Consider the following 12,531-nt stretch of genomic DNA (forward strand, 5'->3'; position numbering starts at 1 on the left):
TTGCATATATGGTTACAAGGATTTGTCATTTTGTAGTTGCAATGATCAAAACAACATATATAATGTTTAATTCACGTTAAACATTCTCTTTAGTTATTTATTTTTAATTTAATATAATTTGTCTTGAAGATTAAAAATTCAAAAGTATTATTTCTTGACTTTCTATTGAAGCTAATAACATAGCTCGTATATTATTAAATCATCCAATACTTGGGCTCTCAAATCAACAAGCTATTGCAATAGTTTACTAGTAAATGAATCTACAAGAAAATGAATACACATTGAAACTAATCATAACTTCAATAAATCCAAACTCCCTAGCAAGAAAATGAACGGAAACATATACATTAGCAAATTAAACACCCTCCCAATTGATGAGTTAATAAGTAAAAAAAATTAAACTAACGAGTTAAGCATGTAATTATGAAGTAGAAGAATACTGAAAAAAAAGAAGAGAGAGATGAAAATTCAAAAGAAAGATATAATACCTCTAACATTTTCAAGGGAATTTGAGGGGTAAAAAGGAAAGTAGGTTCTTAGAAATTGAATGGGCTTGGATTTAAGGTTGAATTTTAGTTATTATAATAGAAACTAAAGTTTATAGAATTTTAAAATTTTATGGATTTACTTGGACGTATATTTTCTGTTGAAATCTTGGTCTCTCGGTAAATAAAGAATTATACAAATGGTTTCCACTTTTGTTGGTCAGTTTTTCTAACCTATTCAAAAACTCTATTAATATATCTCTTTTTTTGTTTCTTAGTTCTATGTCTGTACATTTTTTTTTTCCCAATATTTTATCGTCTCTTACCTACTCAAAAATTCTCAGGTCTTTTCTTCCATAGTCAAAAACTAATCTATGGTAGAAATAATCAAAATTCGTATTCATAATTTGGCACACCTACCGCAGAAATAAGCAATATGTTGTTCCGTAAAATTCCAGGATGTTTCCACTTTCCACACAACCAAGTAAGATTATAATTATATATGCCATCATGAGTATATTATACTCGTGGATGGAAAATGTGTAGAAAGGACCTTCAATCTTTGAATACATGACAAAACAAATTAATACTGTAGTTGTTAATTCCAAGCTAATCACGTGCTCGCGGATGGAAAATGTATGGCTCTCTAACAAGAACAATGAATTTATATGAAGAAATTATAAAAACCCAATTCCATAATTGAAAAAATTATATCATGCGGTCGAACTTGAACTTGAACATGAACATGCACGTGTAAATACATTCTCGGGGGCTGTTCTTTCTAGTCTTACTTTAATGCAAATTATACATGAGTCAAGTCAACCACCATAATAATTGCATCTTTTAGTGGGGGGGTGAATTTTACCATAATTTGTGTTTAACTTAAGATGGGGTGGCTTGCTTAGCCGACCCTTCCAAAAATTACCTTAGTTTCCTGGAAATATGTTATTATTTTAACATACACTACTAATTAGGTACAAAAACGAGTAACTTTTCTTTTTTTTTTTTTAATAAATCAAGATTACAGAGGTGAAAAAACCAAGAATATATGCACACACACGCACACACACATATATATATATATATATATGTACATGTAGAGCCTGTGTTTATCTATAAATAGGTGTGTGCATGTAGATATAATTGGAGCTGGATTGAACTTACAAGAAGGGGTTGAGGGATTCTTGTCGCAGGAGCGATGGCACCGGTTGGGTTAATTGCTTTCTGTCTTGATAAACATGAAGCTAAACCTGCAGTCTAGTGGTGCCGTCGCACTGTGACAAGAATCCCTTTAATTCCTATTCAATTTGCTCATTACTTTTCTTCATCTTTTCCATTATTATTCCTGAATGTTTAATTAATTTACTCACCAATCAAGGTAATGGATTAGAGTTAAAGTATTTAGCTAGCCACTCTTATTATCTTCTGCCCATAGATATTACAATTTTTTTTGTTGTATACATGATTCAATCTTTTACTAAAAACAACTGTATGCTTTTTTTTTGTTTTTGTTTTGTTTTGTTTCGGTTTACTTTGTAGGAACACTTTTAGAAAAGAAACGGTCATACTTTTTCTCATAATTATTTCATTTTATTTTCTCATAATACTTATGAATTGAAGTTAATTGCTGCATAATGTCATACAACCTCCATAATTTTTTTGGCATTTTTTTTAGATCAATTGCATGTGAGATCCTCAAATGTATTTTTTATATTTTTATTTACTTCTACATTAAAATATAACATCGAAAATTTATTTCATACCCCTTGTGTAATGAAATCCATTATGCTACCTGTAATACTCAAATCCGGAATTAATTTTAATATTTTAAATATATATAAAATTTATTTTTAAATTAATTCATTTTAATTTTTATTGAATTTATGAAAAAAACTACAGGTTAGATCTGAAATTAAAAATAATTTTGAGAAAAATGAGTAAAAATTTGAGTTTGATTGGTGTTTTTTAAAGAAAAATCGAAAACTGGGATCAAAGTACAAATAAAAAAAAATTTGTCACGTAGGACCACCCAATCAGCAACCCTGACAAACCGGAGTACGCCTTGTAGCAAGGCACGCTGACGTCCGTGCCACGCGGGCAATCTGCGTGCCTTGCAATCGAACAACCCAGAATCGATCCCGCGTGCATGGACGAGCCGAATTTATTCCTCGTTTATTTCACATCACACTGAACCCAAACCTTAGCCGCCAGCCTCTTGCCGGAGAAGAAGAACCAGTTGCCGGAGAAGAGAGCCGATCGCCAACTGTCGTCGCACTGTAGTCACCTTCGACCATCAAAAAAGGTAAAAAATTTTATACCCGCTCGGAATTCGATTCCGAGCACCTCTATGACCACATAGGAGCAAAACGAATAACGACTGAGCCGGAAACCACGGGCAAAGCCTAATAGCGCCGCCACGGGCAAAACCCGCAACCTCCTCCGATGATCCCATTTTTGTTTCCCGTTTCGTGCAATTTTTTTACCGTTGTGTTCACCGTTATCTTTTCTATAGGTTGACCGAAAAAAAAATCTCGGCCGATAAGGTGAGCCGGCGGAGCCGCCGTACCTGAAAAATTCTACCACCAGTAGGTTTTCGTTTTTTGATTTTTTCAGCCAACCGAGGCCCCCTAATATATTTTTTCGCAGGGATATGTATAAAGGCGGCTAAAATCGGCGAAAACTGACCGAAAACAGTCAGGCTGAGGCAAACTACTGCCGTGGGCAATGGTGTCATTGCCAGAGCACGGCGATGCTGCCGTGCAGAAATCCTGAAATTGGCCGGAAATGATTTTAACATCAATTTTTGAATTTTTTGAGGTATTTTTAGGTACGTGAAGTGTATTTTGATCTCTGCAGAAAAATTCAGGAAGCCCAAGGATCGCCAGTAAGCACAGTAGAAAGTTAGATATTTCATACACCGATTCAGGTAATGATCCCTTACCTTTTTTTTCGTTACGACAAATTGAGACTTAATAATCAATAATTGTGTGTTTTTATGAAAAATTAGAGAATTTTAAAAATAATTACAGGTCACTAGTGGAACTGAAACCAGTTAGTTAATAGTCGTTTCGATTTCCTATTTATTTTTCTGTATTGCCTATATTTGTTCTTTATTACATTGTGTGTAACTCAATTTATGATTTTTAGGGTCTTTTTAGTTATTTTGTTATTTATTTTTCCTGTATTGCATGCCAGTATTTCGGTCATTGGTTATTTGGTTGTGTTAAACTATATTATTATTTAAGTGAACGATTAGCATAAAATGAGATATGATTATTGAATGGTTAATTGCTATGCTGATCGAAATCTATATAGGAAAGACTTGCTGGGTACTCAAAAAAGGGCAGACGGACTCGGTATGTAAGGAACCTTACCATGAATGTTACCTCAGTTGGACTGGGCTGGGAAGTCCCTTACCAATAAGGTTTGGGAGATATGGTTTACTCTCACACCGGACGGAGTATCGAGGTGGTGGTATGTTTGGCGCCCATATTAGACGGAGTATGGGGATGACTAGTTAACTGTTTAATTGAATATTGAGTTCACGAATAAAAGAACATCCCTATGGACTCCAAGGGTACCGATAAGTGGGTAAAAATATAAAATGATCGTTTCTTGTTATCTTCTATGTGATAAATAATAATGCATAAATATGAGTTTTCATAAGTTATTGTTGGAAAAAACTTGTAACACAAATATGAAATAAATAGTTTTTTTTGTAGTAAATGAATTTACATTAAATTAAGGGATTTATTAGTTGTTTTTCTAATTTTGACCAATCTTCAGTTTTTCGTATCTGTGATATTCTTATTAGGTTAATGCAGCTCACCTCTTTATTAATTATTTCAGATAAAGAGGACCAAGATTCAGATCCCGATCAACAAGAGGGTTGTGAATAGTTCACCACTCGGACTCCCTCCAAAAGCTAGGGAAGATTGTCCTAGGATTTCTTAGTTATTTGTCTTTCGTTTATTCTTGAATTTTTATTTGTTCTTTTAGAAGAGACATTTTTGTATCCCTATTGGGCATTTTAAAGTATTATGTAAGGAATGTAAACCCTAACTCTATTACTTTACTTTCGCATTTAATTTATGATTTTATTTTAATTTAAGTTCTGGGCTTTACAGTTGGTATCAGAGTCACGTTCCTTAAAACCATTTCTTACACAAAAACTTAAAAACACCAAATATGAACTATCATCCAACCTTTCCTTGTGAAAAATAAGTACAAAATCACGAGTAGATAAGGTCTTTTACTGAAAAGGCAGCTCGAAATGGGTTACTTCGAGAGGATGTCGATCGGCTCTTCGAGATTTTAGAAAGATTCATCTCTGCCTAGTAGGCCAGGGAAGAGAAGAGGGAACTGTCTGACTCTCCACCACTTCCACAATATGAGCCACTTCTACAATGAAAGGATTTAATACCACCTCTGTGCAACCCTACTCCTCCATCGTATCATCTGACACCGTCATAATACAATTCGAAACCCCCACTGTATCATCCAACACCATTATAGGGCCACCCGATCCCTCCCCAACAACATCTGACCCCTCTTTCACGGGACTCGATTTTATCCATGATGGACCTCAAAGAGATTGATACGGGGGACCGTGATGTATTTATAAGAATGAACTGGTTAGCGGCGTATTACGCCATCGTGGATTGTTTCTACAATAAAAATTGTATTTAAGCCTCCTAACGAAGAGTCATTTATAAGCTAATAAAAATTTTGAATATTATTCCCTCATAGCAATTTCCTTATTACATAGTGTTTTAACTCGATTGTTTTCTCTACACTAGGAAAACTAGAGAAAAAAATTTGTATTTAAGAGATCCTAATAGTCCGAAACTTTCCGAATGTGTTTTCTAATGAACTTCCCAAACTACTAATGGACAAGAAAATTGAGTTCACCATAAACCTTCAGCTTGGCACGCAGCCTATCTTAGCTTTTCTTTACTGCATGAGTCATGTTGAGATGGAAGAGCTGAGGAAACATATCAATGAATTACAGGATAATGGGTTCATCTGACATAGTGTGTCCTTTTGAGGTGCTGGAGTCACATTTGTGAGGAAGGAGGATGAGACATTAAGGTTATGTATTGACTACAAGGGACCGAACAAGGTTACGATCAAGAATAAGTACCCATTCCCAAGGATTGCTGACCTTTTTGATCAGTTACAGGGTGTCCAAGTCTTCTCCAAAATAGACTTGCGTTCAGGTTACCATCAGGTAAAGATTAAGGCAGAAGATACTCTCAAAACAGCTTTTCGAACTAGGTACGGACACTATGAGTTCTTGATCATGTCATTTGTACTAACCAACACACCGACCATCTTTATGGATTTGATGAACAGGGTTTTCAGACAATTCCTGGATCAGTTCGTCATTGTATTTATTAATGATATCCTAATTTGTTCAAAAAGTAGAGAAGAACACGTTGACCATCTGACTCAGTTTTTGCAGACTTTCAGAGAAAAGAAGTTGTATGTAAAGTTGAGTAAGTATGGATTCTAACTCAAGTAGACTACCTTCCTATGACACATTATATCAAGGGATAAAGTGTCAATGAGCCCCAAAAAAGTTGAGACAGTGATTGGTTGGAAGAAATTGACATCAGTTAAAGAAATTCATAACTTTCTAAGAATGACAGGTTATTACAGCAGATTTGTATAAGGATTTTCTGACCTAGCTTCTCATTTGACTCAACTCACAAAGAAGAACATCAAGTTTGAGTGGAACGAGTATTATGATAGGAGCTTTTCAGAATTAAAGAAACGATTGACTATTGCACCTATCTTAACCTTGCTGAGTGGGACAGGTGGATATACAGTTTATAGTAATGCCTTCTATCTGGAGTTAAGTTGTATTCTAATGCAGCATAAGAATATCATATCCTGTGAGTCCAGATAGTTGAAGAGTCAAGAGAAAAATAACTCCACCCACGACTTAGAATTTGTCGCGATTATCCACACGTTGAAGACTTGGTACATTACTTGTATGGGGAGACTTTTTATATCTATACCGACCATAAGAGCTTGAAACACATATTCACTCAAAAGAATCTCAACATGCATCAGAGAAGATGGATAGAACTCCTTAAGGACTACGATTACGAAATTTTATATCACCCGAGTACGGACAATGTGGTAGTTAACGCACTCAGCAAAAAAAGTGCAGGTATGTTAACTCACTTAATGGTTTCAGAATGTTGGGTAATAGGGGTCGCACAATATATACGACTTCAAGATCTGAAGAGTGTTACATGCTTGACCCACCTGCCTGTTTAACCTAAGTTGGTCGAGAGAATAAAAGAAGCTTAATTCGCCGATTCCACCTTAGCAACTCTTAGGAAAGATGCAGAACATAGAGCAAATTCAGAATTTTGAGTCTCTAACGATGAGTTGCTTAGATTTCAGGACAGGGTGTGTGCTCTATGTAACAATGACCTCAAAATAGACATCATGACAGAGGTTTATATCTCAAAATTTATTATTCATCCAAAAAATAATAAAATGTATCAAAGTATGAGACCCTAGTTTTAGTGGAACGGGATGAAAAGAGAGGTAACCGACCTTATTTCCAAGTGTCTAGTGTGTCAGCAGGTCAGGACAGAGTATCAGTGCTCAAGCGACCTGCTTCAGCCATTACCGATTATGGAGTGGAAATGGGAACACATCACAATGAATTTTATGACAGGATTACCTAAGGCACGCTCGAGACATGATGTCATCTGGGCAATTATTGACCTGCTTACCAAGTCTTCTCACTTCTTGGCCATCAAGATGACCGATCCATTGGATAAACTAGTAAGAATGTATATCCGAGAGATAGTCAGGTTACATGAAGTGCCAGTGACAGTAGTATCTGATACGAACCCTAGGTTCACTTCTCGATTCTGCTCTAGTTTTCAGCAAGTTATAGGAATGAAATTATCTCTTAGTACCGCATTCCACCCTCAGACCGATGGACAATCAGAAAGGACGATCCGCACACTGGAGGATATGCTATGAGATTGTGTTCTTGACTTCGGGGGCCATTGAGATGATCATTTACCCTTAATAGAGTTCGCCTACAATAATAGCTACCAAGTGAGTTTCGGCATGGCTCCGTATGAGACATTATATAGTTGCCCATGCAGATCACCGATCTGTTGGGAATAGGTGAGTGATAAAAAATTATTCGGCCTAGATCTTGTAGAGAAAACTACAACCAAAATAGTTAAAATCATGAAGAGCATCGAAACGTCTCAGAGCAGGTAGAAGAGTTATATGGACGTCCAGAGGAGGAATTTTGAATTTAAGAATGGTGATCAAGTGTTCCTCAAGGTCACCCATTTCAAGGGAATTAGTAGGTTTGACAAGAGTAGAAAACTAAATCCCCAGTCTATTGGGCCATTTGAGATCTTATACAGAATTGGTATCGCTACCTACAGACTAATACTATTTCCAAAACTATCCATGGTTCATAATGTATTTCATATTTCTATGCTACACAAGTACAACTAGGAACCCTCTTACATCTTGGCCCATGAGCCATTTTCACTACAGAATGATCTGTCCTATGAGGAGCACGTTGGGTGGCAAGGCACGCTGACGTCGGTGCCACACAAACGATCTGTGTGCCCTGCGATCGAACGGCCTAGGATCGATCTCGCGAGCGTGGACAGCTCGAATTTGTTCTCCTTTTAAACGTGATTGGACGGTTAAGAACAAATCGCGATGATGGTCTAAATTCATTTTTTTCTTAAATACGATTAGATGGTCGAGATCAAACGCGATGAACGACTCAAATTCGTTTTCTTCTTAGGCGCGATCGAGCGGTCAAGATCAAATACGATAAATAGCTTAGACTAAAGTGAGATGGGTATAAATATTTCACATCACACTGAACCCAAACCCTAGTCGTCAGCCTCCCACCGAAGAAGAAGAACCAGTCGTCCAGTCGTCAGAGAAGGGGACTGATCGCCGATCGTCGCCGCACCAGGCAAACTCCAACAGCCAAAAAAGATAAAAATTATCCTACCAGCTCAGAATTTGTTTTGAGCACCTATATGGACATATCATAGCAAAACGAATGGTGGGTGAGCCAGAAACTGTAAGTAAAGCTCGGTGGCACCGCCGCAAGCTAAACCTGCAACCTCATCCGATAAGCCCCTTCCTGTATCTTGTTTTGTGCGATTTTTTTTACTGTTGTGTTCATCGTTCTATTTTCTACAGGTTGACCAAAGAAAAAATTTCAGCTGAGAAGGTGAGTCGGTAGAGCCGCCGCACCCTGAAAACTCCACCACCAATAGGTTTTCCTTTTTTGATTTTTTTTCGCCAGCCGAGACCCTCTAACGAATTTTTGTAGGGATAAGTATAAAGGCGACCGAAACTAGCCAAAAGCGGTCGAAAACTGTCAGACCGAGGCAAACTGCCGCCGCAGGCGGTGGTGCCATCGTTGGAGCACGGCGTTGCCGCAGTGCTAAAACTCTGAAATTGGTCGAAAAGAATTTTAACATCGATTTTAGATTTTTTGGAGTATTTTTAGGTACGCGAAGCGTGTTTTGATATTTGCAGAAAAATTCAAAAAGCTCGGGGACCACTAGTAGGTACAGTAGAAAGTTCGGTGTTTCGCACATCGATTTGGGTAAAGGTCCCTCACCTGTTTCTCCATTACAGCAAATTGAGGCTTAATAATTAATAATTGTATATTTTATGAAAAATTAGATAACCTTAAAAATAATTACAAGTCACTAGTGGACTTGTAACATTGATTTTAGATTTTTTGGAGTATTTTTAGGTACGCGAAGCGTGTTTTGATCTTCGCAAAAAAATTCAAAAAGCTCGGGGACCACTAGTAGGTACAGTAGAAAGTTCGGTATTTCGCACATCGATTTGGGTAAGGGTCCCTCACCTGTTTCTCCATTACAGCAAATTGAGGCTTAATAATTAATAATTGTATATTTTATGAAAAATTAGATAACCTTAAAAATAATTACAAGTCACTAGTGGAATCAGAACCAGTTAGTTCACAGCCGTTTCGATTTCCTGTTTATTTTTCTGTATTGCCTATATTTGTTCACTATTATACTGTGCGTAACTCAATTAATGATTTTTAGGGTCTTTTTGGTTATGTTGTTATTTGTTTCCCTTATATTGCGTGCTGATATTCTGGTCATTGGTTATTTAGCTGTGTTAAATTATATTATTGTTTAAGTGAACGATGAATATAAAATGAGATATAATTATTGCATGGTTGATTGTTATGTTGATAAAAATCTGTATAGGAAAGACTTACTAGGTACCCGGGAAAGGGTGGACGGACCTGGTACATAGGGAACCCTACCGTGAACGTTACCTCAATCGGACGAGACTGAGAAATCTCTTACCAATAAGGTTTAGGAGATATGGTTCACTCTCAAACTGAACAAAGTATTAAGGTGGTGACATATTTAGCACTCATACCGGACGGGTATGAAGACGGCCGGTTAACTGTTTACATCCCTATGGACCCCTAAGGGTACCGATAAGTGGGTAAAAATATAAAATGATCATTTCTTGTTATCTTCAATGTGATAAATAATAGTGCATGAATATGAGTTTTCATAAGTTATTATTGGAAAAGACTTGTTATACAAATGTGGAATAAATGACTTTCTTTATAGTAAATGAATTTACATTTACCAATCTTCAGTTTTTCGTATATGTTATTAATATGATATTCTTATTAGGTTAGTGCAGTTCACCCATTTATTAACTATTTCAGATAAAAATGATCAAGATCTAGATTCCGATCAACAAGGAGGTTGTGAATAGTTCACCATCCGGACATCTTTAAAAACTAGTGAATGTTGTCCTAGAATTGCTCAGTTATTTGTCTTTCGTTTATTTCTGAATTTTCGTTTATTCTTTTAGAATATACATTCCCGTAACCTTATTAAGCATTCTAAAATATTATGTAAAAAATGTAGACTTTAACTCTATTATTTCACTTCTGCATTTAATTTACGACTTTATTTCCATTTAAGTTATAATTCTTTACACTACCATAAAAAAAAAAACATTTATTTACTCTGATAAAAGAAAAATGTAAATAAAATCATCCAAAAAATTTAAAGTATAGCTGATGTAATTATAAAGATACTAACTATTTCATATTAATAATATCTTCAAATAATTTTTACACATATCATTTCATAATAAATGCCTATTATTCGATGACGAATTATGATTTGTATTTAATAAAATATGCATGTTTCAATTACTATTTTCTTTAACCTGATAATAAATAAAAAAAATATATGTGAATATCAGTACTATCTGTATTAAAAATTTAATATAAAAACTCATAATATAATAAATTACAAAAATTTACTCTAAATAAAGTATATATAATTTTATACCACAATTGAACTTAGCGAAACAAAACTATGATTATTTACAACAAGAAATTCAATTTTAGTCACCAACTTTACGAATTTGAATCTTAGTATGTACTAATTGAAATTCAATTTATAAAGTCATAAATATTATGTGTTAATAATCTTACAATTCAGAACTAGTTTTAAGGACTATAAACTTGGTTCTCCATTCTTGTGATCTCTATTACAGCATAAATTTTGGTTCTTAAACATTATTTTTATGTTAAAATGGAGTAAAAGAGATAATTACTTATAAAATAATATTTTGTCAATAATTTTTATATTGTAATTAAGAAAAATGAAATTAATATATTTTTTTTCTATTTTTGGGAGTATATATTTTCCCAATATGTATGTCTTAAAGATCCTGTAGGTACATATAAACTAATATGAGGAAGTTTTTTTTATAATTTATTTATTTATTTAGCTATGTTCTTTCAGTGAATTTTTCATCATGTTAAGGTTGGAATAATTGGTTTAGAAAATTAGAAAAAATTCATTTAGACTATTACCTAAAACAAAATTAATATATATTTATAATGTTATTAAAAGAAAAAAAAGGTAGAAAAGTTAATAAATAAAAAATTCTTACTATATTCCACTCCATTATTCTACTTGATATATGATATGATATGATAATAAATGGTATGTAAATGTAAATTTGCATGTAATTTACACGAAAGTGAAAGAGTCGTGGAAGTTCATAATTATATATTGTCATAATTATATAATTCCCTCGAAATTAAGGGAAATGCTGAATCAAGAGGAGCAGACAAATTCTTACCAGGTTGCTATATCGTGGAAAGTGTGATGGCTACTAGAAGCTGCTTTATACCTAATTAATCATATTCTTCTTCTTAACTACAATAATATATTGTACTATATAATTGATTTTGTAAGTAGAAACAGTGCGTAAAGTATAATATTATATACCAAGTTCATTGTAACGAAACATTTCACAGCACTTAAAACTGAACCACATGTCTTAGAAACATATATTAATGTACTCAAATTTTTTATAACTAAATGGAATTTTTAGGTTGAATAGATTGGCGGCGGGAGAGGTCGGATTGTGGAGCACAGAATATTTCAGCCATAGAGATCCAGTCTGAATATGCGATGGGATGGACGAGGACGGTGATCACTTTTGTTTATTTTGGCTTCTATTGCTAGTTTTAAAATGGTGATCACTGTTCTAATCAGGTCCTAACCATCAACTTCTTTTAATACCATTTATATATGTAGTATGTGGTTACTGAAATAGCTGCATAGCCACATTATCACCATGATGGCAAGGTTCTTTATACATGAATAACACTAAACTAAAGCTAATGCCTTCTAGTGCCTTGAAGAATGTCTTTCTCCTTTTTATCCATAAGAATAACTTGGAGCAAAATTTTGGCATTCATGTTTCTCATTGTTAATCTCTTTTACAAGACGAAGCAGCCTATCCGAAAATAAAACACAGCTCCAGTTTCGTAGTGATACATTATGGAATCTACAAAAGTATAATACTTCTTTGCGCTTGATCCTTCATCTTGCTGTCGCTACCAAACCGATTAATAATAAACTTTACAGATAAGAAAAAATGGCTTTCAGATGGAGAAAAAAATTACTACATTTTGTAAAAAAATGAGAAAAGT

The sequence above is a fragment of the Carica papaya genome, chromosome 1 (assembly GCF_054855325.1).
Source record: "Carica papaya isolate Zhongbai chromosome 1, ASM5485532v1, whole genome shotgun sequence".
NCBI classification, from domain to species: Eukaryota; Viridiplantae; Streptophyta; class Magnoliopsida; order Brassicales; family Caricaceae; genus Carica; species Carica papaya.